General features: G+C 38.4%; 1 non-coding gene and 1 pseudogene across 1 annotated transcript; both read left to right on the top strand.

The window, feature by feature from the left end:
• The first annotated feature begins 82 nt into the window (after positions 1–82).
• On the top strand, positions 83–26,929 carry LOC140708981 (transcription factor TFIIIB component B'' homolog; annotated as a pseudogene).
• LOC119620545 (small nucleolar RNA SNORA25) lies at positions 11,037–11,162 on the top strand. The gene has a single exon (XR_005237024.1). It is a non-coding gene; the product is annotated as a small nucleolar RNA SNORA25 (small nucleolar RNA).
• Positions 26,930–27,197: the final 268 nt, after the last annotated feature.

Raw genomic sequence — 27,197 nt, 5'->3', positions numbered from 1 at the left:
CGTGGATAGAGCAGGAAGCATGAGCCCATTTCCAGAACTGTGATGAGTTCTACAAAGAAGACACACGGGGTGTTAGGAGTCCATGAAGCAGAGGCACTGCTCAGAGGAAATGCTCTCTGGGGATCCCTCTCTAACTGAAGACCTGCAGCTTTGTGGTCAGTCCACGTGTGGGCTGTGGCCGCAATTGGTCCACAGAGGCAGGGAGGGGTGCTGGGGCCTGGGCAGAATGAACAGCATGGATTCAGGGGACTGCAGACCTGAGGGAGGAGGAAGAGCAAAACAGCAGAGGCAGAACAAGAGTGCAAGAGTGTGTGATGGAGCTGGTCTCTTCTGCAAGAACCAGCGTTTCATGGACCAGGTTACCGTGCAGAGCCATGAGCATGCAAGTCACTGCCCCATCTGAGCCCCTGGAAGGGGACTGCTAACCTGCAGGCTCTGTTTGCCCTTGGTCAAGGACGTCCCCCTTGGGAATGGATTCCCTAGCCCTGCCAGGTTCCTGTGTCCACCAGAAAAGCTATGAGGGATCCTGGGGCATCCAAGACCGTCACAGTGTCACGTCTGCAGGACGTGCCTCAATAAGTAGATTTGGTAAAAGTGCTTATTGTATAAACACGTTAATGTTACTGCTTGGGGAGAAACATGACATTCAAATAGTTTTTCTCATTTATTTGACTTTTTACGTGCTCTGATCCACAAAATGGCAGTGTTCCTTAGACACAGGCAGAGCAAGGATTCCACAAACACAGAAACAGCAAAGATGAGCACTTCTGTTTCAAAGGCTTGGACAACCTTTTAATTACACCAGCCACAACGACATAAAAAATTAAAGGTAAAACCTAATTGAGTTTCCTTGGTCACAAGTGGAAATCTCCAATAATGCTTTCTATGTTCAAACACATGGGGAACTTCACAATGGAAAATATAACACAGTTATTTTATTATTACAATTCAGAATCAGGAGAGGTCACGCAGGCCCAAATGACAACCTACTCAGTAAAGACTCAAACCAGTGAGCACATTGAAACCATTATGTAGAAAACATGGAGGATTACCCTTCCAGGATGTCCTTATTAGTACTGGAAGCTAAAAATCTATAGAAGATGCTATATATTTGTTGGCTCTGCTAGGTTTCAAGTGTTTTTGTTTTAATTTGATTTGGTCTGGCTTTTGAGAGCGGGTCTTGTTCTGTTGTCCAGGCTGGAGTGCAGTGGTGCAATCTCAGCTCACTGCATCCTCAACCTCCTGGGCTCAAGTGAACCTCCCACCTCAGCCTCCCAAGCAGCTGAGACCACAGGCATGCATTACACATCAGGCTATTTTTTTATTATTATTTTTTATTTTTTATAGAGACAAGGTCTCACTATATTGCCTGGGCTAGACTCAAACTCCTGACTTAAACAATCCTCCTGCCTCGGCCTCCCAGTCACAGTGGCTCACATCTGGGATTACATGTATGAGCCATGGCAATTGACCTAGTTTACAAGTCTTTAGTAATTTATTTTTGCAAAAAAAAAAAAATGACATTAGGTACTATGATAATTAAAAAACAAATACCTTCATTACACATCATCCTCTCTAAAAGTCAGCAGAGATGATTCCTTCTTCTGTGATCCTGCTCCTCCATTCACAAACCACAGCAGAACTGGGACTGTAAGAATCTGCAGGAGAAGCTTCTCAAAAGCAGACATGAGATCTTACTCATCTTTCTATTATGATATTTACCTGGTACCTAGCCCGTACTCTTCAAGAACTGTGCAAGGTTTGGTTATTACCATATTTAAAAGCTAACAAGTTAGGCTTTGAGATGTGTTTACATTCTCCTTTAAAAAAAATGGATCTTTCTATTGTGAATTTATTTATCAAGGATAGTTTTTTTTTAATGACTGATATTTTTTAAATGCCTGGTCAGGGTTTATGTGATGATATTTTTTCTCCAAAGACAACAATAATGAGTAATATAAGATAAATCCTAACTTTAAGACTTTTTTTTTTTTTTTGAGACAGAGTCTCACTGTGTCTCGCAGGCTGGAGTGCTGTCATGCTATCTCTGCTCACTGCAAGCTCCGCCTCCTGGGTTCACGCCATTCTCCTGCCTCAGCCTCCCGAGTGGCTGGGACTACAGGCGCCCGCCACCATGCCCCGCTAATTGTTTTGTTTTGTTTAGTATAGATGGGGTTTTACCATGTTAGCCAGGATGGTCTTGATCTCCTGACCCTCATGATATGCCTGTCTCAGCCTCCCGAAGTGCTGGGATTACAGGCGTGAGCCACTGCGCCCGGCCTAGACGTTCTTACATTTACAAAATAAATTCTATTTGAACATGGTTTACTATTAAAAAGAAAAAAACAACCTTGATTTTCATGAACTAAGCTTTATTTTATGTCAAATCATACCTTCCATTAATATATGATATGCTATTATACATCATTTAATCTAAAATTGACAACTACCCTCATTTGAAAAATAGTAATATTTTGTTATTCTTTAAACAAATTTTTTATCAAAATTAGAACTGACACTGAATACATGACTTTTAGTTTTCAGCGAGTTAAATCATTACATTTATAATGCTGCTTTCGGTACCTTCATACACTTATGTATTGAGCACCTGAAAGCATTCCACAGTTTGCTTGTTACATGGGGCAGGTTAACAACATGTGAGTCTAAAGTAAGAAAAGATCATAAACAGACACCTCTCAAAAGAAGAAATACAAGCAGCCAACAAACATATGAAAAAATGTTCATCATCACTAATGCTCAGAGAAATGCAAATCAAAACCACCATGAGATATCATCTCACACCAGACAGAATGGCTATTATAAAAAGTCAAATAGTAATGGACGCTGGCAAGGCTGTAGAAAAGAGTGAATGCTTACACACTGCTCGGGGAATGTAAGTTAGTTCAGCCACTGTGGAAAGCAGTTTGGAGATTTATCAAATAACTAAAAACAGAGCTACTACTCAAGCCAGAAATCCCATTACTGGGTATATATCCAAAAGAAAATAAATCATTTTACCGAAAAGACAAGACTCTCCATGTTCATCACAGAATGATTTACAATAGCAAAGATATAGAATCAGCCTAGGTGCCCATCAGTGGTGGATTGAATAAGAAAATATGGTACCTATACCTCATGGAATGCTACACAGCCTTGAAAAGAATGAAATCATGTTCTTTATGGATGTTCTGTATGGATGTAGAACATGTTCTACACGGATGTAGATGGAGGCCATAATCCTAAAATAATGAATGCAGGACAGAAAACCAAATACCACATGTTCTCACTTATAAGTGAGAGATAAACATGGAGCACACAGGGACTTAAAGCTGAGAACAGCAGACACTGCGGACTTCTAGCGGAGGGAGGAAAGGAGTAGGGGATGGGCTTAAAAACTACTTCTTGGGGACTGTACTCACTGCCTGGGTGACAGGATCATTTGTACCCTAAACCTTAGCATCACATAATATACCCATGTAACAAACCTACACGACCCCCTGTATCTACAGTAAAAGTTGAAATTACATTTTTCTTTAAAAAAGTAACCATTATTGTTCGTTAAAAGAATCTCCTTCTGTGTTTTGGGGCTAGGCTCTTTGTTGCCAGGTTTGATCATGAGGTAAGATGCTATATCATTGATTTTCTAGGGGGTCTGGAATGAACTCATTTTATTACCTTATTTCTGGAATATACAACATTAAACCTAATTTAACCCACTGTATGTAAAAGGACTTTTAGCACTACTATTTATTATAAATATTCATGAAAATATATATATAATGGTCTGAAAATTCTCATCATAAAATTGTATATTAGCCTTAAAGATGGAAAACACTATAATTCAGATCCAAAATCATTAGTTGTTTCTCTTTTATTATGTTTTGTTTTATTTTCTTTTATGCACCGTACAATGCCTCTTTTGGGCAATGTATTTCCACAAGATATATGTTCCATACTGCTCTAGTAGATTATGCTACTTAATATTGTTTTGTGACATTTATTAGAAGGAAAATAATACATGTAAACCAAACATCTTCAGCCTCTGTGCTAATAGTAGCCATACACTCAAGATCTTTCCAACCAAGTAGTTGTTTCTTGTTCATCTCTCTAAAGGCATTAGTTACTTGTATTCACAATGATTTACCTATCGTTTTATTGTAGTCAGAGAAAAAAATTTCAAATGTAAGAAATATGATGTCGTTTCTGTTTTGGAAAATTATTACACTGGTGATGTCATAAAAGCTGAAAATGAAATTTCTTAATTCTACACTTAACACATTTGATGGATTTTCCTTAGAAGGTGTCATTAAAGATTCAGAAATAATTTCAATTATTCATTGCTTTTGAGTTGTGAAATAATCCCAAATTGCTAAATAATTTTAAAAAAATAAAGGATTCAAGTTTCTAACTCTACCCAAAATGGAGTAACTCACTGCAAACTATGGATAACACAAAGCGCAACTAAAAACCACAAACAAAATACAAATACTGATCTATCGAAAATAATGGCAAGCAGACCACAGTGCATTTCTTGTTTTTTTTTTTTTCCGTTTTGTTTTGTGTTTTTCTTTTATCTCCAGCTTTGACCCAAGCATAGGCTGGCTAAGGCAGGTCACTGAACAATACAAATGGACAACAAAATCTTAAGAAGAGACTGTCCTTATCAACAGAGAACTGGAACAATGGGCTTCTCTGAGCTTCCAGAGAATGGGAGAAATTATTTTTTCCTCTCTCTCTCTCCCTGTCTCTCTCTTTCTCTCTCTCCCTGTCTGTCTCTCTCTCCAGGCCTGCCATGAGGGCTGCCTCAGTTACAGAGTTGCACTACATACAAATCGTAAGAGAAAACCCACTCATTAAAGAGAACAGCCATAAAAGGAAGCTCCAGTTGTACAAAGATTGAGGAGGATAAAAATCCTTTTTTTTCTATTCATTTTCTCTCCTTGCTTCACCCTGCAGGTAGGACCAGTCAACAGCACTGTGTGCCAAGGACAGTGGCTAAAACTCTGAAAATATTTCTAAACAACAGAGCAAAGGCTTTGAAAGCAAAACTGATATTGAAAAAGGAAAAAAATGAATTAGAGATCCCCAGAGAAAAAGAATCAATAGGAAAATACATATAAATGTAAAGGTTCAAATAATGAAAAAGAAAGCAAGGACAGGAGGTCAGAAAAATAAAAAAGAATAAAAATAAAATAATAAAACAATAGGTCTAAACACATTTCAATTATTAAATTAAGAGAGCTAAAGACACTAAAAGACAGAAATTGCTGGGTTGACTTAAAAAAAAAAAAACAAACCAAGATCCAACTGGATTCTGCCTTAAGAAAATTTACTTTAACTCTAACGGTATAGGCATATTAAATGAAAGGACAAATATCCACAATGCAAAAGAAAACTAGAGTGTCTCTATTAATATTAAAACAAATCAAGTTTAGAACAAAAAAGTTACCAGGGATAATACACACACACACACACACACACACACACATACACGTAGGTGAACATATCCAAGATGAACCAGGTACCAACGATGGAAGCACCAAAGCTGCAATGTGAGATCTAGTATTGCAGTCTGAAATCAGTACTGAACGAGTGATGTAGGAGTATGTATATTCCCTCATGTTCATTCAAAGAATAAAAGCCATATTCCTTTTAACCTAGATAATATAAATCACAAAATTGTTCATGAATGTCAGGAGCTCTCTTCATCTGTCATTACTTCATCTCCCTCATCATTTGAAGAAAACAAGATTGTATTGGAGGAACAAAGTTCCAGAGAAGAAATTAGTTTAATGGAGAAAGTAAAGAAGAATGCTACACCAACCAGGAATACAACTTCTCAAGTGACCAGTAATTTGAGAATAAGAAGTAGATTTGCCAAGCCTAAACCAAATCTTGAGAAGATTTTAGGGACCAACAGGTTTGATGATTATCAGGAAGTTTCCAGTTTCTGTGCAACCAATGGGGAAGAACTGGAAACTCAAAGAGAAACAGAGAAAAATGCTTCCGAAGCAACAGAACTGGAAGTTAAAAACCTCAGACCAGTTACAACAGCAGAGAATAAAGAACAGAGCAAATGGGCAAGTGTACATGGTATCCAAGGGACCAGGATTTCTCAACAAGTGAACCTAACTGAGAGAAATGAAAATCAAGAAGAGCGCTCTCAAGAGGCTCACGTGTTGTCAGTTGCTCCAATTGCTTCCTCTGAGACACAGCCCTGCACACTTGGTTTGGAGAGGGGTCTTGGTGAAAATTCCTTTGAAAAGCCCCAGATAAAGGACTCTAAAGGAGACAATGTGCTTACACTTCCTGTGCCAGGATAAACACCAATAAGTATTCCAGAAGTCCAACAAGAAAATATAATCAGTCCTCAAGACCTAACAGTGAATCCAGTTGCTAATGTACCTCAAGATGGAGAAGATGAACAAGCATTTATTTTATCTCTGGTGGAAATCCCAACCAATCTCCTTTTCCCATTAAACTAATGGAGAGTAGAAGAAATAACCGAAGCCACCACACAGTTAATGCCAAACCCTTCACTGCCAGCTCCTGTATTGGTCAAATCCGTGAATACTGAAGAAAGGGGTGGCATGAGTATTTATTTCCCAGCAACTTCAGTTGGTCAAGATGACCAACTGAAGATCTATTTTTGAAAGAGGGGATTCTAAAAAGCTTCCTGATAATTTGGATCTTGTATCTAGGAAGAGATTTCATAGCAGGCTTGATGAAAATGACCACGTTCCTCCTGCCAAGAACTGTTCACTCACTTTAAGAGATGATTGTCAAGCATAGACCTCTGAGGTGCACTCAAAGGAATTAACAAAGGTTTTTGAGGAAACAGGGGAGTCTCAAAGGGACAAGATATTTTTCCTACCTCAGGAAGCACACTGATAACTCCAGAACCTCAAAAAGAGCAAGTTGAACCAACTTTTCGGAGTATAGGATCTAGATCTCCCGATACATGCATAGACAAGAATGTGCCTCAGTTACCTCAGAATGAAATGATTGTGTCTGATAAGGAAGAAAGAAGTGACGCTGCTCCTAAGTCTGAGCAAATGGACAGCAGAACATCATCTTCAAAAGCCCCACTATCCAGACCTGGCAGAAGACCCCTGGGATGTTTTATCTTTCATGTGTTCAAAGAATAGTTTGGAATCTGATGGACCTACTCAGGTCTATAGTAAGAAACGCCGAAAGCCTCTTATACCTGCATTAAGACAGAATCTGAAAAGATCCAGTCTGTCCAGTGAAAGCCAGAAAAAGAAGAAAGAGTCCTCTGATCCACTTGCATCTCCAAGTGTTATTAATACTCAATCTGAGAATATTAGCAGCTCATCAACTCAGGTTTTTTGTGATCAGCCCTTACTGAAAGAAGGGCACAAAAGTGGCCAAAAGCAGGCCCCTGAAGGGAAGCCAACCACGGTCTCTGAATATTTCTTCAATGATATCTTCTCATTGAAGTGGATGAAACAGAATAAAACAATCTTTTGTCTTTTTCTTTTTTAAATTAAGTCTAGGATTTCCAGAGTCAATTACATCAACAAAACAGTATTTAGAGCAAAACATCAATGTCTATTTTTCTTTAGGTTGATTTTGAATATTTAATAAGCTTGATTTGAAGCTTTTGTAATCAGTGGAAAACATTCCTGAGGTTCCTTTCATTCTGATTGATTTAGCATTTTGCAAATAGCAAGCAATTAAGACTGCTTTCTCAGACAGAAATAACAACTCTTGTTTACAATTTGACTCTTCCTGTGCTAAGCACACATGGACATTTGGGAATGTTGTGGATATATGTCTCTGTATGAACTGCATTGCACACAGATTTGGAGGTTGATTGTATCATATTTAACGTTTAGAAACTTCTTTTGTGAAGAGTTTTTTATTTTTATTTTTAGAGGAAGATGATGAAGGATGAAGGCCTTTTCAGTTGCTTCTAAGTACAGTCATTTTTCACATGATGTTTAAGTCAATGACAGACCACATATATGACAGTGGTCCCATACAATTAAAATGGAGATTAAAAAAGTCCTGTCATCTAGTGACATTATAGCCATCATAACATAATGCGTTGCTCTTTTATGTTTAGACCTGTTTAGATACACAGATACTTACTATTGCATTAAAACTGCCTACAGTATTCAGCACAGTAACACACCATAGAGGTTTGTAGCCAAGGAGTGACAGGCTATACCACATAGCCTCGGTCTGTAGGGTGTGCAGCAGTCTGTACATCTCAGTGTTTGGAAGTACACTCAGCGCTGTTCCACACAAGATCACCTACCAAGGCATTTCTTAGAACATACAGTTAAGGGGCACATGACTGTATATGAAAACAAATTGTCAAACTCCACTGTAGTATGGTAAATGTTAGATAACTTTTCTATTATCAGCTGTTTGTCTGACTGAAAAATACATACTTTTTCAGTTTATGGTGATGTAACATGAGTCCTAATTGAAAAACTAGTATTTAAACATAATTATTTCTAAAGATGACACAACAAAGAGCTTATTTATTTTTACATTTTTTATTTAAAAGGATATTCAGTTTTAGCTATTTTCACCCCTCAGATTATAAAGAAGGCATTAACAATTTTATGTTTGTCTCCTTTTTCTCTTTACTTTTAAATATATTTAAAATGATATAACTAAAAATGTTTGGCCAGTATATGTTTGGAATACTTTTTTCCCTAAATTTAATGTATTGACTTTATATTGTGCATTTTTCTGTTTTTCTTATTTCTGGGATATTCTCAGGATTTTCATGAGGGTAGGGGAAACTCAACTTTATGAGACAAATTTTCATACAAAACGCAATCTCCTTTGTACACGTACAGACATATATTAGTTTTTAAAAAGCCAATTTCTTCATAGATTTTTTTTACCATTAAATTCTCAAGAAACACTTAGATCTTTAAGCATGGAACACAATCGTGATGTTAAAAATAGAAAATAAGACTTACTGCATGTTCCCACTCGTAGGTGGGAATTGAACAATGAGAACATTTGGACACAGGGTGGGAACACATCATACAGCAGGGCCTGACATGGGGTGGGGGTAGGGGGTTGGGATAGCGTTAGAAGAAATACCTAATGTACATGACGAGTTAATGGGTGCAGCACACCAACATGGCGCATGTATACATATGTAACAAACCTGCCCGTTGTGCACATGCACCCTAGAATTTAAAGTATAATAATAAAAATAAATAAAAATAAAGTTAGTGATTATCATCAATATGAATTTAAGGTTTTAATTTCAAGATCTGATGATTGACACGTATAATTCTACGATCTACTCAAGCAGATCTGTAGTGGTTCCCATTAGACTTCTCAAACAGCAAATTTACTCTGATTTTATTTGAAAAGCCTCTTGGATTGATGATATATTATCTTAGGAGCTGGAAACCTTCTGCAAACTATTTTGGGTTTGCAGGCCAGAGGGTCTGTCTAGCAGCTACCCCGCTCTGCAGTTTCCGTGTGAAAGAAGCCATGGACAGTACTTGAATGAAGGACTGTTGCTGGATTGGCCTTTTAGTTTGACCGCTATATTAGACCCCAAATTTTCTTACCCTAAGGTGCTGATGTCTGTAGGTATGAGTTATTTGTCACTGAAGTCATGAGTTGTGCCTAAAAGTCAGAACTGTGTTCACTGTATTATGTAATGATCAGTATTTCAATTGGGAAGATATTTTAGAGTCTAGATAATTAAGTTTGTATATTGAAAAAATGGTGGCCAGTTTTTAAATTCCTTAACAGAAGAGAATTATGTCTCAGCAGGTATAACAGTAATGCTAATTTATTGAAACTACTGCTATGAGCGCACTTCTTTCTCATTGTCTTTCAGTGAAATTTATGGCTTATCATTTTGTCAGACAGGAGGCTATATAATTCTGAGTGGAAACTGTCTACAAGTAGGCATTTATTTCGTGATTAATATGTCAGAGAAATCATGGTAGTAAATCACATTGCTATTTTAATACTCTGTTTTTGTAAGTTTTTAAAACTCATATTCTGAAAAGATTTCATTCTCTTAACGTTAGTTTGGGAGTTAGATTGCCATGGTTAAACTATTATTTATCCTTGTGTAATAATAATTTTTAACTTTAACAACTGTCTCTTTTTAATATGGAATAAGCTAGTTTTATGGAAGATAGAATTTCTTGCTATATAAAGAATACAGGGACTCATTGTATTAGAGAATCAAGTCAGCCAGCTAAAGTATCCTACCATTATATCCTTAAACCTAATTTTGGAAAAGAGAGAGTTAATCAGTGTATTTACCTTACATGGTGGCAAGAACTATGTTAGGCCTGATTCATGTAAAGAAGATATTGCGAAGAATTTATTTCATAAATCTTAAAGAAGATATGATTAATGGTTTTCATCTTTTCTTGACTTTTTCTCTTATGTTTTAGCAAGTGATCAACCTGAGGGTTTGACGCCTAATTGTCGGTAAATGTCTGAGGCATGACAAAAATATTAATATCCATTGTTTACCATCATGTTATTTGAAACAAAAGTGCCCATGTGTACTCTCTTGCTTGACGAAGTCTTTGACAAAAAAAAATCATGTCATTTATAAATTTTCTTGTTCTAAAGAAAGCAGTTGTGTTTTATATATATATATCTATATATATAAATTATGTAAATAAGTTATTTTATACAGAAAAAGGATAAAGTAATCAAGAAAACATAAGAGCCTTAAATGAGCATACATCTAACAGAGCTCCAAAATGCATGAAGGAAAAACTATTAGAATTAAAAGTTAAAAAAAAACCCAGATGACACATTTTTAAATCTCCAAGTACCTGGAAATCAAAAGTACACTTTCAAATAACCAACAGGCCAAACAACAGATTGACAGAAATTTTTGAAAAATATTTTTTAAACTGAATGAAATGGTGATATAACATATGAAAATCCTTGCTAAGATAGTGCTTACAGGGAAACTTGAGCATTAAATATTTAATTAGAAAATTAAAAGGTCTAAACTCAATCATATAGTTTCCACTTTAAGAAACTAGAAAAAATAAAGGACATTTCAATGAGGCTCATGGGGCTGTGAAACTAAGAGCTATTAACACTATGACCACGGATTAAAATTCTCTGTAGGATCCATAGCACTGAATGGTGCAATATTTTCCTGAGGAAGTATAAGACTTAGCCATTTATAATTATGACATGATAATCCATAATTGTTGATGTGGAAAAGTAAATACATTTCTCAAAGTTTAAGTAGATTTTCTTTTTTTTAAAGGAAAAATGAAATAGACCTACAGTAAGCAGAAGGGTTAAATAATAAAGATAAGAACCGAAATCAATAAAATTTGAAATAGAAAAACAATGGAAAAAAATTGATGAAACCAAAAGCTGATTCTTTAAAAAGACCAAGAAGAGGCAGTGACCTAGCAAAAAAGACAGGTATATTACAAAGAAATCTCTGAACAAACATACCCAATAAAAATCAAAACAAGCCAGGCAGAGAAAACAAATAAATAGCTAATTTTTCACCGCAAAACCAGATGTACATCCACAGGAAACAATAGCAAACAGGAAACCAGGATCTCCCCAAACAGACAGATTAAGTTGCCAGTGACTGACCCTAACTAGACGGGAGTAGATGAGCTCTCTGATCAATAATTCAAAATAGCAGTTTTAAGAAAACTCAGTGATCTTTAAAATAACATGGAAAAGCAACTCAGAAATGTATTAAATATAACAAAGAGATTGAAATTTTTTTCACTTTTCTTTATACTTTAAGTTCTGCGATAGATGTGCAGAACATGCAGGTTTGTTGCACAGGTACACAGGTGCCATTGTGGTTTGCTGCAACCATCAACCGGTCACCTACATTAGATATTTCTCCTAATACTATCCCTCTCCTAGCCCCCCAACCACCGAAAGGCCCTGGTGTGTGATGTTCCCCTCCCTGTGTCCATGTGTTCTAATTGTTCAACTCCCACTTATGAGAGAGAACATGCAATGTTTGGTTTTCTGCTCCTGTGTTAATTTGCTGAGAATGATGGGTTCCAGCTTCATCCATGTCCCTGAAAAGGACATGAACTCATTCTTTTTTATGGCTGCATGGTATTCCACGGTGTATATGTGCCACATTTTATTTATCCAGTCTATCATTGATGGGCATTTGGGTTGGTTCCAAGTCTTTGCTATTGCAAATAGTACTCCAGTAAACATATGTGTGCTGTGTCTTTATAGAATGATTTATAAACCTTTGGGTATACACCCAGTAATGGGATTGCTGTGTCAAATGGTATTCCTGGTTCTAAATCTTTGAGGAATTACCACACTGTCTTCCACAATGGTTGAACTAATTTACACTCCCACCAACAGTGTAAAAGCATTCCTATTTCTCCACATCCTCTCCAGCATCTGTTGTTTCCTGACTTTTTAATGATCGCCATTCTAACTGGCAAGAGTTGGTTGTTATCTCATTGTGGTTTTGATTTGCATTTCTCTAATGACCAGTGATGAGGAGCTTTTTTTCATGTTTGTTGGCTGCATAAATATCTTCTTTTGAGGACTGTCTGTTCATATTCTTTGTCCACTTTTTGATTGGCTTGGTTTTTTCTTGTAAATTTGTTTAAGTTCCTTGTAGATTCTGGGTATTAGCCCTTTGTCACATGAACGGATTGCAAAAATGTTCTCCCATTCTGTAGGTTGTCTGTTCACTCTGGTGGTAGTTTCTTTTGCTGTGCAGAAGCTCTTTAGTTTAATTAGATCCCATGTGTCAATTTTGGCTTTTGTTGCCATTGCTTTTGGCATTTTAGTCATGAAGTCTTTGCCCCTGCCTATGACCTGAATGGTATTGTCTTGGTTTTCTTCTAGGGTTCTTATGGTTTTAGGACTTACATTTAAGTCTTTAATCCATCTTGAGTTAATTTTTGTATAAGGTATAAGGAAGAGGGCCAGTTTCAGTTTTGCACATATGGCTAGCCAGTTTTCCCAACACCATTTATTAAATAGGAAATCCTTTTCCCATTGCTTGTTTTTGTCAGGTTTGTCAAAGATCAGATGGTTGTAGATATGTGGCATTATTTCCGAGGCCTCTGTTCTGTTCCATTGGTCTACATACCATGTTCATAAAGCAAGTTCTTAAGAGACCTACAGAGAGACCTAGACTCCCATACAATAATGGTGGGAGACTTTAACACCCCACTGTCAATATTAGACAGATCAATGAGACAGAAAATTAACAAGGATGTTCAGGACTTGAACTCAGCTCTAGACCAAGCAGACCTAATAGATGTCTACAGACTCTCCACCCCACATCAACAGAATATACGTTCTTCTTAGCACCACAGCACACTTATTCTACAATTGACCACATAATTGGAAGTAAAACACTCCTCAGCAAATGCAAAAGAACAGAAATCATAACAAACATTCTCTCAGACCACAGTGCAATCAAATTAAAACTCAGGATTAAGAAACTCACTAAAAACTGCACAACTACATGAAAACTGAACAACCTGCTCCTGAATAACTACTGGGTAAATAATGAAATTAAGACAGAAATAAATAAGTTCTTTGAAACCAGTGAGAACAAAGACACGATGTACCAGAATCTCTGGGACACAGCTAAAGCAGTGTTTACAGGGAAATTTATAGCACTAAGTTCCCACAGGAGAAAGGAGGAAAAATCTAAAATTGACACCCTAACATCACAATTAAAAGAACTAGAGAAGCAAGAGCAAACAAATTCAAAAGCTAGCAGAAGACAAGAAATAACTAAGATCAGAGCAGAACTGAAGAAGATAGAGACACAAAAAAACCCTTCAAAAAATCAATGAATCGAGGAGTTGGTTTTTTGAAAAGATTAACAAAATAGATAGACCACCAGCCAGGCTAACAAAGAAGAAAAGAGAGAAGAATCAAATAGACACAATAAAAACTGATAAAGGGGATATCACCACTGATCCCACAGAAATGCCAACTACTATCAGAGAATACTATAAACACCTCTAGGCAAATAAACTAGAAAATCTAGAAGAAATTGATAAATTCCTGGACACATACACCCTTCTAAGACTAAACCAGGAAGAAGTTGAATACCTGAATAGACCAATAACAAGTTCTGAAATTGAGGCAGTAATTAATAGCTTACCAACCAAAAAAAAAAACCCAGGACCAGACGATTCACAGCTGAATTCTACCCGAGGTACAAAGAGGAGCTGGTACCATTCCTTCTGAAACTATTCCAATCAATAGAAAAAGAGGGACTCCTCCCTAACTCATTTTATGAAGCCAGCATTATCTGATACCAAAACCTGGCACAGGCACAACAAAAAGATAAAATTTCAGGCCAATATCCCTGATGAACATCGATGCAAAAATCCTCAACAAAATACTGGCAAACCGAATCCAAGCAGCACATCAAAAAGCTTATCCACCATGATCAAGTCAGCTTCATCCCTGGGATGCAAGACTGGTTCAACATATGCAAATCAATAAACGTAATCCATCACATAAACAGAACCAATGACAAAAACCACGTGATTATCTCAATAGATGCAGAAAAGGCCTTTGATAAAATTCAACACCGCTTCATGCTAAAAACTCTCAATAAACTAGGTATTGATGGAACATATCTCAAAATAACAAAAGCTATTTATGACAAACCCACATCCAATATCATACTGAATGGGCAAAAGCTCGAAGCATTCCCTTTGAAAACAGGCACAAGACAAGGATGCCCTCTCTCACCACTCCTGTTCAACACAGTATTGGAAGTTCTGGCCAGGGCAATCAGGCCTGAAATAAAGTGTACTTGAATAGAAAGAGAGGAAGTCAAATTGTCTCTGTTTGCAGATGACATGATGGTATATTTACAAAACCCCATTATCTCAACCCCAAATCTTTTTAAGCTGATCAGCAACTTCAGCAAAGTCTCAGGATACAAAATCAATGTGCAAAAATCACAAGCATTCCTATACATCAAAAATGACAGACAGCCAAATCATGAGTGAACTCCCATTCACAATTGCTACAAAAAGAATAAAATACCTAGGAATACAACTTACAAGGGATGTGAAGGACCTCTTTGAGGAGAACTACAAACCGCTGCTCGAGGAAATAAGAGAGGATACAAACAAATGGAAAAACATTCCATGCTCATGGATAGGAAGGATCAATATCATGAAAATGGCCATATTGCCCAAAGCAATTCATAGATTCAATGCTATCCCCATCAAGCTATCATTGACTTTCTTCACAGAATTAGAATAAACTACTTTAAATTTCATGTGGAACCCAACAAGAGCCCTTATAGCCAAGACAATCCTAAGCAAAAAGAACAAAGTTGGAGGCATCAAGCTACCTCACTTCAGCAGAGATTGAAATAATTTTTAAAAATCAAGCACAAATTTCAAAACTGAGAAATATATTTGTTAAACTGAAAATTTCATTATAGGCTCTCAACGTTAGAACAGATCAAGCAGAGGAAAGTATTAGTTAGTTCAAAGACAGGCTATTGAAAAATACACAGTCCGAGAGGATAAAAGAGAAAAGAATATAAAGGAATGAAGAACACCTACAAGACATAAAAAAATAACTGAAAAGACCAAATCTAAGAATTATTGATGTTCGAGAAGGAGCTGAGCAATGGCAGATATTATCTCAACTCAGTTAAAATGGTTTTTGTTACAAAGACAAGGAGTAATGGATGCTGATGAGGATTTGGAGAAAGGGGAACCCTCGTACACTATTGCTGGGAATGTAAATTAGCACAGCCATTAGGGAAAACAGTGTGGAGATTCTTCAGAATCCTAAAAATAAAACTACTATATGATCCAGCAGTTCCATTACTTGGAATATATCCAAAAGAAAGAAAATCCACATATTGAAGAGATATCTGCCCTCCCATGTTTGTTAAAGCACTATTCACAATAACCAAGATGTGGAGTCAGCCTAAGTGCCCATCCATGGATAAACGGATACAGAAAATGTGACAGATATACAAAATAGAATACTATTCTGCCATAAAAAGAATGAAATCTTGTTATTTGCAGCTACACAGATGGAGCTGGAGGCCATTATGTTAGGTGAAATAAGCCAAGCACAGAAAGACAAATATAGCACTTTCTGTCTCATATGTGGAAGCTAAGAAAGTGAAACTCAGGAACATAAAGAATAGAACGGTGGTTACCAGAGGCTGGGAAGGGTGGTGGAGGGAGACAAAGAGAGGTTGATTAATGGGTACAATAAAATAGTTAAAAGAAATAAGCTTTTGTGTTCAACAAATCAGTAGAGTGACTATAGTAAACAATAATCCATTTTATATTTCAAGAGAGCTGGTAGAGAATCATTCAAATGTTCCCAGCATGAGGAAAAGATAAATGTTTAAGGTGATGGATATCCCAATTACCTTGATTTTATTATTATACGAGTATATCAAAATATCATATATACCCCTAAAATATGTACAACTATTATATAGCATTAAAAATATTTAAGATCAGAAAAATGATAAATATCTAGCTAAAATTACCAAAAAAGAAGGGAGACGCCAATTAGCAATATCAAAAATGAATAAAGAATATCTCTACAAACACTACAGATATAAAATGGATTGCAAAAGAAATTATGGATTGCATAAATTTCACAACTTAGATTAACTAAAACAATACATTAAAAGACACATAGTCACAAAAATAATAAAATTCCTAGGAATACAGTGAACCAAGGAGGTGAAAGGTCTCTACAATGAGAATTACAAAACATTGCTCAAATAAATCAAAGATGACACAAACAAATGGAAAGATATTCCATACTCATGGATAGGAAGAATGTCATTAAAATGGCCATACTGCCCAAAGCAATTTACAGATTCAATGGTATTCCTATCAAACTACTAATGACATTCCTCACAGAACTAGAAAAAAACTATATACACACACACACACACATTTTTTTTGAGACAGAGTTTCGCTCTTGTTGCTGGGGGTACAGTGGCGTGACCTCGGCTCACTGTAACTTTCACCTCCCAGGTTCAAGTGATTCTCCTACCTCAGCCTCCCGAGTAGCTGGGATTACAGGTATGTACCACCAGGCCCAGCTAATTTTTTATTAGATAAAAACTATTTTAAAATTCATATGGAACCAAAAAAAGAGCCCAAATAGCCAGGGTAATCCAAGCAAAAAGCACAAGGCAGGAGGTGTCATGATACCCAACTTCAAATTACACTACAGGGCCACAATAACCAGAATACCATGGAACTAGTACAAAAACTGACACATAGACCAATGGAACAGAATAGAGGGTCCAGAAATAAGGCTATGTACATACAATCATCTGATCTTCAACAAAACTGACAAAAACAATCAATGGCCATATGCAGAAGATTGAAACTCGACCTCTTTCTCATACCATATATAGAAATCAACTAAAAATGGATTAAATACTCAAATGTAAAACACAAAACTACAAAAATCCTGGAAAACAACCTAAGCAATACCAATCTGGACACAGGAACTGGCAAAGATTTCATGATGAAGACACCAAAAGAAACTGCAATAAAAACACAAATTCACAGAGGAGATCTAATTAAACTTAAGAGCTTCTTTGCAGCATAAGAAAACATCAACAGAGTGAAAAGAAAACCTATAGAATGGGAGAAGATATTTACAAACTATGTATCTGACAAAGCTTTAATATTCAGCATCTATAAGGCACTTAAACAAATTTACAAGAAAAAAACTAACAACCCATTAAAAAGTGGGCAAAGGACATGAACAAACACTTTTCAAAAGAAGACATAAAGCAGCCAACAAGCACACGAAAAAAAGTTCAACATCACTGATTGTTACAGAAATGCAAATCAAAACCACAATGAGATACCATCTCACACGATTAAGAACAGCTATTACTAAACAGTCAAAAAATAACAGATGCTGGCAATGTTGCAGCAAAAAGAGAACATTTATACACTATTGGTGGGTTGAACTAATTTACAGTTAGTAAATTCATTGTAAATTAGTTATAAATTAATTGCAAATTAGTTCAACCATTGTGGCAAGCACTGTAGGAATTCCTCAAATAGCTAAAAACAGAACTACTGTTCAATCCAGCAATCCCATTACTGGGTATGTACCCAAAGGAATACGAATTGTTCTGTCATAAAAATACAAGCACATGTATGTTCATTGCAGTAACAGTAAAGACATGGATTTAACGTAAATGCCCATCAGTAGTAGAATGGATAAAGGAAATATGGTACATATACACCATGGAATACTATGCAGTCATAAAAGTGAACAAAAACCCCCGTGACGCAAGTTTACCTATATAACAAACCCGCTTGTGTACCCCTGAATCTAAAATAAAAGTTTTCTGAAAAGTAAGACACACCACGCCAAAACTCACTGAAAAAGAAGTAGACAATCTAAATAATCCTAGACCTGTTAAAGAAATTGAATTTATAATGCAAAACCTTTAGACAAGGAAAACTCAAGGCCAGATGGTTTCACTGGCAAATTCTACCAAATATTTCAGAAAGAAATAATACCAATTTTACACAGGCTCTTAAAAAAAAAAAAGAAAAAAAAAAGAATACTCTTGAACTCTTTTATGAGGCCAGAAGTGCCCTAACCCCAAATCAGGAAAAAATTATATAAAAAGAAACCTATAACTTAATAGCCCTCATGATTATAAACACGCTCAACCAAATATTAAACACAACAATGTATAAGAAGGTGAGTACATCACACCAAGTGAGATTTCTTCCGAAAATGCACATCTGCTTCAACATTTGAACATCAGTAAATGTAACTTGCCATTTAAAAAGGTTACAGTAGATAAGGCTACATAATCATCTCAACACATGAAAAAAAGTATTTGGTAAAATTTATTATTCATTCATAACAGTTTTTAAAACTTAAGCAAACTAGGAGGAATAAAGGTAACTTCCTTAACCTAACAAAAGGCATCTACAAAAAATTCTAATCTCATACTTAATGGATGGTCTAAAATGAAGAGCAGGAGAAAGACATTCACACATAACATTTGTATTCGACATTGTACTAGATGTCCGAACAAGTTGACATAAGGCAAGGCAAAGGAATAAAAGGAGCAAAAATCTTAAAGAAAACTGTCTATATTCACAGATGGCACGATTGATGTCTGTATTGAAAATCCCATGACATTTATTTATTTTATTTTATTTTTTTGAGACAGTCTCGCTCTGTCACCCAGGCTGGAGTGCAGTGGTGCATTCACTGCGCACTGCAACCTTCACTTCCCGGGTTCAAACGATTCTCCTGTCTCAGCCTCCCAAATAGCTGGGATTACAGGCGTCCACCACCACACCCAGCTAATTTTTGTGTTTTTCTAGAGACAGGGTTTCACCATGTTGGCCAGGCTGGTCTCAAACTCCTGACCTCAAGTGATCTACCCTCCTCGGCCTCCCAAAGTGCTGAGATTACAGGTGTGAGCCATCGCGCCCGGCCGACATTTATTTTTTTAACGAATAAGTGAGTTTTCCAAGGATGTAGACATTTCATCAAACAAACATGCAAATGACAATAAACATATAAAATAGTCTGAAAATCATTAGTCATTAAGAAAATGTAAATTAAAGTTATAATTAAAAAACATATTTATGGGGATGGCTAAAATTTTTTAAAAATCCAGACAGTATCAAATACTAACCAGATTGCACAGTAAATAGAACTCTCTTGCATCACTGGGAGGGCTGTGAAAGGGCACAGCCCACCTGGAACACACTGGTCAGTTCCTCACAAAGTTAAACATATATTCACCATGAACACAACAATCCTATTTCTAGATATTCATTCAAAAGTAGACTTGAACATTGGAAAATCTGTATTCACACACACACACACACACACACACACACACACCCCATAACGGTGAATGTTTATAGCAGATTTGTCACAATTTACAAACCCTGGGAACATCTTCAACGTCTCTCAACTGGGAAAAGGATTAATAAACCGGTACCTACATAAAGTAGAGAGTATCACCCATCAATTTAAAAGGCAGAACGGTCATTGGTAGACACATAACATGCATGAATCTCAAATGCATTTGAGATTCAAGATGGATTAGAGACTTAAATGTTAGACCTAATACCATAAAAATCCTAGAGGAAAACCTAGGTAGTACCATTCAGGACATAGGCATGGGCAAAGACTTCATGTCTAAAACACCAAAAGCAACGGCAGCAAAAGCCAAAATTGACCAATGGGATCTAATTAAACTAAAGAGCTTCTGCACAGCAAAAGAAACTACCATCAGAGTGAACAGGCAACCTACAGAATGGGAGAAAATTTTTGCAATCTACTCATCTGACAAAGGGCTAATATCCAGAACCTACAAAGAACTCAAACAAATTTACAAGAAAAAAACAAACAACCCCATCAAAAAGTGGGCAAAGGATATGAATAGACATTTCTCAAAAGAAGACATTCATACAGCCAACAGACACATGAAAAAATGCTCATCATCACTGGCCATCAGAGAAATGCAAATCAAAACCACAATGAGATACCATCTCACACCAGTTAGAATGGCGATCATTCAAAAGTCAGGAAACAACAGGTGCTGGAGAGGATGTGGAGAAATAGGAACACTTTTACACTGTTGGTGGGATTGTAAACTAGTTCAACCATTATGGAAAACAGTATGGCGATTCCTCAAGGATCTAGAACTAGATGTACCATATGACCCAGCCATCCCATTACTGGGTATATACCCAAAGGATTATAAATTATGCTGCTATAAAGACACATGCACACGTATGTTTATTGCGGCACTATTCACAATAGCAAAGACTTGGAATCAACCCAAATGTCCATCAGTGACAGATTGGATTAAGAAAATGTGGCACATATACACCATGGAATACTATGCAGCCATAAAAAAGGATGAGTTTGTGTTCTTTGTAGGGACATGGATGCAGCTGGAAACCATCATTCTTAGCAAACTATCACAAGAACAGAAAACCAAACACCGCATGTTCTCACTCATAGGCGGGAACTGAACAATGAGATCACTTGGACTCGGGAAGGGGAACATCACACACCGGGGCCTATCATGGGGAGGGGGGAGGGGGGAGGGATTGCATTGGGAGTTATACCTGATGTAAATGACGAGTTGATGGGTGCAGCACACCAACATGGCACAAGTATACATATGTAGCAAACCTGCACATTGTGCACATGTACCCTACAACTTGAAGTTTAATAATAATAAATAAATTAAAAAAAAAAAAAAAAAAAAAGATCACGCGGAGCAGCAGACAGAGTAGAGCATCAAACGTTGTGAACCGACACCAATGCCATGCATTTAATGATAGAAACTAGGCTTATACTTCTAGAATAAAAATCAGGTTGAGAGTGAAACACATTTTACACAACAAGGACAAAGAGAAAGAAGGAGGCCGGGAGCCCCGGGGAATGACTCTGAGTCGACAACACCCAGTTCCTGCTGGTGCTGCCTCCTTCCGGGATCATATTCAGCCTCTGAACAATCCGAGAGGATACAAAAAATTCACCAAAAGATTGAACCATTAAAAGTGATAAACTATAACATTAAGAATTGAGTCACTTAAATATAAAAAATAAAAATATAGAATAACATGAAATTGAGAAACTTATGAGTTATCCAAAGCATTACAATATATTCATTGCTAAAGTCAATCATACTAAAAAAGAAATTCAGGTGTTATATAAAATATTACTCAGCATCCAACAAAGAAGTCAGTCACAGAGCATGTTTTATGAGCTGAATAATGGCCATTATCAAAAACCTAGCCTGGTAAAAAGTCAAGTAAATGGCACCAAGTATGAGTCATTACAAATTATTATAAGACAGAAATGTATCATCTAGACACTTTTCTGCAAACTCAATTCGAAGCAGCACTAGGATCTCCTGGCTTACTTTCCACAGGGACTCTTTCTTTCAGTATTACATGTCTTATTTTTTGAAGATTAAAAGTTACAAATTCAAGTAATGACTATTATTAAGTTTCTTTCAAGAAATATTTCCAAGTGAATACCATGTACCAAATGTTCTAGAATCTCTAATGGTCTAGAATTTATGAACATGAATATAAAACTATATTTATTAGTAATGATGAAATCTATGGTTCATATTGTAACCCTGGGGACAACAAAGGACACTGAGAAATCGGGATCATGGCTGTCTCAAAAGTTATGTCACTTGACACTCAGCACTTGCTTTGTATTAATTTTTTTTTTTTTTTCAGACAGAATCTCACTTTGTCACCCAGGCTGGAGTGCAGTGGCGCGATCTCAGCTCACTGCAATCTTAGCCTCCCAAGTTCAAGCAATTCTCCTGCCTCAGTCTCCTGAGTATCTGGGACTATAGGCACGTGACCCACGCCCAGCTAACTTTTGTATTTTTAGTAGACATGGAGTTCTGCCATGTTGGCCAGGCTGGTTTCGAACTCCTGACCTCATGATCTGCCCTCCTTGGCCTCCCAAAGTGCTGGGATTACAGGCATGAGCCACCACGCCCAGCCTTGCTTTGTACTGTTGTCACCATGACTTCGTACAAAGGCTACCCTCTGTTATTTATCCTATAACTGACATTCTGCCATGCAAAGGATATAGATAATAAACAACATATACTTACATTCAAGGTCTGATTTCTAAGTAGGTTTGACGGTCAGCCCCCTGAAAGAACACAGGAAAAGTGGAGAAATAAGTGTGAGCCCACTCTGCAGTCACCTATTTGGGACTCGGGGTTGTAGAGGACCCCTCTAAGATCACAGGTGATCACAAAAGGCTAGAATGGAGGCTTCATGAGACAGCCTGCTCGTTTCTATGGGGATAGTCACACACACCACCCAGGTAAGGCTTGACAGAATCCGCCTCTATCAGTGCAGGACTCACACGCCTCCAGCCACTTCATCTCATGCTGAGCTTTCAGGCTCCCGGAGGGAGTGCAGAATGGAGAAACAGGTATTCAGCCTCGCTTTTGATCCGGATCAGCAGCAGCTGCTGAGGCAGCTGAAACCCCTCACCACTGCCATCCCCCACCCAACCCTGCCCCAGGGTTCAGCAGACTGTTCCTGGTGCTGCTGTAATAAATACCCATTTGGGTTAAAACATCCCAGAAGCCCCAGAGGGAAGGAATCCTTCTAACCATCATCCTCCAGCAGGCTCAGTGAAGTGGAACCAGGGAACAAATTCCATCTTCTGCCTCTTTGGTATCGTCCCCAAGCTATGTAAAACGTAAACACAACAGAACAAAGCTATTCATCTTTGATGGAGAACATTTGCTCAAAGTTTGGAGGACCTTGTTTCTCCGCATCCACAAAGCTGAAAATATTTACTATCTGCCCTTCCATGAAAGTTTGCTGCCCCTAGAAGAAAATCCCAGGTAAATTAATCCAAATAGCTTTATCTTCAGGAACTTCCTAGAATCTCAAAGGTTAAGGCAGAGTTTGAATGGAGAACTCGAAGCTAGCACATTTTCGTTAATCTTTGTGGTTTTGTACAGTGGAATTTAATTTATATATTTTTGGATTATCTGTTAGGTGGTCCTTTAGTCATAAAATTAAATGACTAAATTTTTTCTGCAAAGATCTTTAGATAATTACTTTGTTCACTTTTGAGATTACCAAGGAAGCTTGCAATGTCTATTCTTTTGCTAATACCCCTTAAGACTGGTTGAGGCCGCAGTAACAATGCTTTGCGAAACAGGAATTCACCATTGCAAACATACGATATGCACACTCCCAAATAGACATGGGGAAGCAGAGCCGATTTTTTATTGTGCCCCATGAAATGTCAGCAACTCCTGCTAACTTTTAGCACTACGTGAGAATGTGACTAGTGAGAAGATCTAGATGAATCCGTGTTTACGGAAAATCACACCTTAGAACAGTATGTGAGGTTTCCACATAATGCCACACATTGTTAGGTGAAGCTGCTTTAAGATCATTAAAAAACCAGTGTTGCATACTGACACAATGGAATAAAACTGTAGCAATGAGAACGAGCAGCCCACAACCGCAAGCGATTATGCGGCTGCATCTCATGAAGGTGATGCTATGCTCAAGAGAAGAGGCCATAGACAAAGCACATGCTGTATAACTTGAATTACATAAAGTACAAAAAAGTGCAGAAAGCTCTTGGAAATTAAGATATGGCCACACACAGCGGTGGCTGTGACTGGAAGGGACTTGAGGGGGTTCTGGGGTCTTGATCTGGATGTTGGTTGCCTGGTTGTGTTCAGCTCATAAATTTCATCGAGGTCTACACTTTATGATGTATAAACTTTTCAGAATGCATATTATATTTTTAGCTTTTAAAAATGTAAAAGAGGCCGAGTGCGGTGGCTCATGCCTGTAATCCCAGCACTTTGGGGGGCCAAGGCAGACAGATCATGAGGTCAGGAGTTTGAGACCAGCCTGGCCAATATGGTGAAACCCCATCTCTACTAATAGTAAACTACAAAAATTAGCCAGGCGTGGTGGCACATGCCTGTAGTCCCAGTTACTTGGGAGGCTGAGGCAGAAGACTCACTTGAACCTGGGAGGCGGAGGTTGCAGTGAACCGAGACCATGCCACTGCACTGTAGCTTAGGCAAAAGAGCAAGACTCCATCTCAAAAAAAAATGTAAAAGAAATTAGAACTGGGTGCATCCAGCCTCTGCTGAGCATATGACAAATGTAAAATCACAAGAGAGAACACATATTAAGGAGTGATTTTACCCTTGCCACCTGAGCTGCGGTGAATAACACTGGATCCCCCTGAGTAACATGGAGCCGGTGGAGATGTGCCCTTACTGCCTGGCTCTGGGGAAAGCAGGGGAAGGTTCCAGCTCTGGTGGAACATGACCACAAGCGAAGCCAGAAGAAAACCAGGCCTCTGGAAGCCCCTGACCTTGCGGGTGTAGGTAAAGGTAGCATGCAAGCAAACGTTCGAGGCTTAGTGTCCTCTTTGCCTCTTGCTCGGGCTTTTCCGAGCTTATTTCAGTTATTGATGCCAGCTTCATGGACTGAGGAGCCATATGATTTCACGGCAAATGAGAGAGGAAGTATTCATGACGATTATAAGCCTATGGATATTCCAGCTCTGACAGTCTCTCCACGAAGCAGAACATTCACCGTGCTAGTCACCAGCAGTGACGAGAGAGCCCTCAATGTGGGTGTGTGAGCAGCCTTTCCAGGGGTAACCCGATGATGCAGCTCTGAGTGATGTGTGCAAAGTGGCTGACTCCAGACCACGATTTAATCACAAGGCTGCTGCTGTGCTCTTTTTTGGTGGCACCTGGAGATGGTCCCCAATGGAGGAGTTAGAGGTTCTTGAAAATCCCACGAGGTAAAACCTTTTTTTCCAAGAAGAAATGGTAGAAAACACCCAAAGAGAGTTTCAGCGATGCATCTCGGTCTCAGTCCGCACAGCTCCAGGTTGCTGAGGAGGGCAGGAAAAATACATGACTGGACATAAAATTAAAATGGAAGGAAATCCCATGACCTCAAAATGGAGAGAAAGAAACTGAGCTTCTCTTTTTGGGATCTTGAATGACTTGAATAATGGCGGTGATTGAAACGGTCTGTGCTGGATCACAGTGTCCTAAGAAAATCCAGGTACCACTGGAACCTCAGAATGTGACCTTATTTAGAAACAGGGTCTTTGCAGCTAAGTGAGTTCACACTGGACTATGATGGGCCCTAAATCCAATCTGACTGGTGCCCTTATAAAAAAAAAAAAAAGAGGAAAACGCATGTGAAGGCTGGCAGAGGTGGGAGGATGTGGCTGCATGCCAAGGAATGTACAGATTGCCAGGAGCCACCATCAGCTGTAAGAGATGAAGTCCTTCCCAAGACCCTTCAGAGAGAACACAACCATGCTGGCCCTGCATTTTAGATGTCTGGTTCCAGAACCGCGATAGCATGGATTTCTGTGGTTTTAAACCCCCCAGGTTGTAGTTTTCGTCACAGGAGTCACAGGCAACTAGTGACCTGGTCCTTTGGAGATTTGCATGACTGGATGTGAGAAGAGGTGGTGGAAATGGCTGTTGTGTACTCAGAGAGCATCTCACAGCACTCAGAGCTTTACATGAAGATACTGGCTCCCTAGGAAGAACAACAAACCAATATTTACTGTTTCATTTTTATTTAGAGCTGCTAAGGCCATCAAATCCGGATAAGAAATTTATGTCTGGCTGGGTGCAGTGACTCAGGCCTATAATCCCAGCACTTTGAGAGGCTGAGGTGGAAGGATTGCTTAAGCGCAGGAGGTCAAGGCTGCAGTGAACCGAGACTGCACCACTACACTCCAGCCTGGGTGACAGAGCAAGACGCTGTATCAAAAAAAAAAAAAGTCTGATGCATCTGGATTAAACATTCTGAACTTAGGCAGTCTAACTGGAAAGCCACAAATCAATGACTCCTAGGTTCAGACTTCTTGTTAGAAACAGACAGCCAAGAGTGTGGAATGTGCTCCCGGTGCCCAGCCAACTGCTGTCCCAGCTGAGCCCACCTGGACCAAGGGACAGGCCATCCTCCATTTTCAGTCACTACGAAGAAACTATTTCTCATTGTGCAGTTGTTTTGTTAGATCATTCTGATGCCCCTCTCAGGTTCACGAAGCAGGTGCAAGATTCATCGGCCTGTTTTGAGCTTGCTGGGAACACTTACATCCGGAATAAATGTCAGCAGACTCAACTCAAAAGTGGCATTTCTTGCCCATGTTGACAATGCCTCTAATAGAGAGATTCACTTTCTCCCTTGTTTTCTGGTGTTAGAGTTGGAACACCAAATGTTCATGCACCTCTGCTTTGCAGAGATTCAGAAACCTCAACGAAAACGGCCCATTAACTAAGGGAGAAACCCCAGGTCTACGCAGCTCAGCGCTGGACGCTCGGGACAGGGCCATCATCCACCTGCTTCCACACCAACAGCAGGAATAAGGAAGTGAGTAACCCCAGACCTCCGAATATTCCAGGAAAGACCCCCTCCTCTAGTTCCCCACCTCCCTCAGTGCCTCACCAGCACTACCTGCCTAGAGTCCTTGTGGAATAATCGTATTTTACTGCGTAGTCCTGTTAACAGAACTCTCCAAGAAGCTCGGGGGTCCCAGTTCCTCATTCCCCAGACACGCCTCCCCAAACGGTCCCAAGCACCTCCCCTTCTCATCCCTCTGCCCAACGTTCCTGGCTCCTCGGCCCGTCCACTGTG

Source organism: Chlorocebus sabaeus, chromosome 18, assembly GCF_047675955.1.
Source record: "Chlorocebus sabaeus isolate Y175 chromosome 18, mChlSab1.0.hap1, whole genome shotgun sequence".
NCBI lineage: Eukaryota > Metazoa > Chordata > Mammalia > Primates > Cercopithecidae > Chlorocebus > Chlorocebus sabaeus.
Note: the sequence above shows the minus strand (reverse complement) of the source record. Positions and strands in the feature narration are given on the sequence as shown.